The sequence below is a fragment of the Musa acuminata genome, unplaced genomic scaffold (genome assembly GCF_036884655.1).
Source record: "Musa acuminata AAA Group cultivar baxijiao unplaced genomic scaffold, Cavendish_Baxijiao_AAA HiC_scaffold_755, whole genome shotgun sequence".
Lineage (NCBI taxonomy): Eukaryota > Viridiplantae > Streptophyta > Magnoliopsida > Zingiberales > Musaceae > Musa > Musa acuminata.
Window position 1 is genome coordinate 2310 of NW_027020985.1, and position 2691 is coordinate 5000.

The window sequence follows — 2691 nt, forward strand, 5'->3', positions numbered from 1 at the left end:
CTTCCAACAATGGACTCTGATAAGTGAGATTTTGAGTCTGATAAGTGAGATTTCGAGGGAGTGTTTACAGAATCTTCTTCTGTCCGAAGAAATGATTCATCGAAATAATGAGTCACCCGTTCCATTGATATGGACACATCTGAGATCAACAAATGCTCGGGAGTTGGAGTTCCTCTATTCAATCTTTTCCCTTCTTCTTGTTGCTGGATATCTCGTTCGTATACATCTTCTCTTTGTTTCCCAAGCCTCTAGTGAGTTACAGACAGAGTTAGAAAAGATCAAATCTTTGATGATTCCATCATACATGATTGAGTTGCGAAAACTTTTGGATGGGTATCCTACATCTGAACTGAATTCTTTCTGGTTAAAGAATCTCTTTCTAGTTGTTCTGAAACAATTAGGAGATTCTCTGGAAGAAATACGGGGTTTTGCTTTTGGTGGCAACATGCTATTGGTCGCTTGTGGGGTCAAATCAATACGTTCTAGGAAGAAATATTTGAATATCAATCTCATCGATCTCATAAGTATCATATCAAATCCCATCAATCTCATAAGTATCATACCAAATCCCATCAATCGAATCACTTTTTCGAGAAATACGAGACATCTAAGTCGTACAAGTAAAGAGATCCATTCATTGATAAGAAAAAGAAAAAAGGTGAACGGTGATTGGATTGATGAGAAAATAGAATCCTGGGTCGCGAACAGTGATTCGATTGATGATGAAGAAAGAGAATTCTTGGTTCAGTTCTCCACCTTAACGACAGAAAAAAGGATTGATCAAATTCTATTGAGTCTGACTCATAGTGATCATTTATCAAAGAATGACTCTGGTTATCAAATGATTGAACAACCGGGATCAATTTACTTACGATACTTAGTTGACAAGTATATAATGAATTATGAGTTCAATGGATCCTGTTTAGCAGAAAGACGGATATTCCTTGCTCATTATCAGACAATTACTTATTCACAAACCTCGTGTGGGGCTAATAGTTTTCATTTCCCATCTCATGGAAAACCCTTTTCGCTCCGCTTAGCCCTATCCCCTTCTAGGAGTATTTTAGTGATAGGTTCTATAGGAACTGGACGATCCTATTTGGTCAAATACCTAGCGACAAACCCCTATGTTCCTTTCATTACGGTATTTCCGAACAAGTTCCCGGATGACAAGCCTAAAGATTATTTTATTGATGATATCGATTTTGATGATAGTGATAGTGACGATATCGATATTGATGATAGTGACGATATCGATATTGATGATAGTGACGATATTGATGATGACCTTGATACGGAGCTGCTAACTATGTATATGACGCCGAAAATAGACCGATTTGATATCACCTTTCAATTCGAATTAGCAAAAGCAATGTCTCCTTGCATAATATGGATTCCAAACATTCATGATCTGTATATGAATGAGTCGAATTACTTATCCCTCGGTCTATTAGAGAACTATCTCTCCAGAGATTGTGAAAGATGTTCCACTAGAAATATTCTTGTTATTGCTTCGACTCATATTCCCCAAAAAGTGGATCCCGCTCTAATAGCTCCGAATAAATTAAATACATGCATTAAGATACGAAGGCTTCTTATTCCGCAACAACGAAAGCACTTTTTCATTCTTTCATATACTAGGGGATTTCACTTGGAAAAGAAAATGTTCCATACTAACGGATTGGGGTCCATAACCATGGGTTCCAATGTACGAGATCTTGTAGCACTTATCAATGAGGCCCTATCAATTAGTATTACACAGAAGAAATCAATTATAGAAACTAATACAATTAGATTAGCTCTTCATAGACAAACTTGGGATTTGCGATCCCAGGTAAGATCGGTTCAGGATCATGGGATCCTTTTCTATCAGATAGGAAGGGCTGTTGCACAAAATGTACTTCTAAGTAATTGCCCCATAGATCCTATATCTATCTATATGAAGAAGAGATCAGAAGGGGATTCTTATTTGTACAAATGGTACTTCGAACTTGGAACGAGCATGAAGAAATTAACGATACTTCTTTATCTTTTGAGTTGTTCTGCCGGATCGGTCGCTCAAGATCTTTGGTCTTCACCCGGACCTGATGAAAAAAATTGGATCACTTCTTATAGATTCGTTGAGAATGATTCTGATCTAGTTCATGGCCTATTAGAAGTAGAAGGCGCTCTGGTGGGACCCTCACGGACAGAAAAAGATTGCAGTCAGTTTGATAATAATCGAGTGACATTACTTCTTCGGTCCGAACAGTTAGATATGATGCAAAACAGATCTTGTTCTATCGTTGATCAGAGATTTCTATATGAAAAATACGAATCGGAGTTTGAAGAAGAGGAAGAGGTCGTCGACCTGCAACAGATAAAGGAGGATTTATTCAATCACATAGTTTGGGCTCCTAGAATATGGCGCCCTTGTGGCAAACTATGTGATTGTATTGAAAAGCCCACTTTTCTCTATCGGGCTCGGGGCAAGCGGACCTTTTATCATGAAGAGGATGAGTATCATGAAGAGGATGAGTATCATGAAGAGGATGAGCTTCAAGAGAATGATTCGGAGTTCTTGCAGAGTGAAACCATGCAGTACCAGACACGAGATAGATCTTCCAAAGAACAAGGCTTTTTTCGAGTAAGCCAATTCATTTGGGACCCTGCGGATCCATTCTTTTTCCTATTCAAAGATCAGCCCTTTGT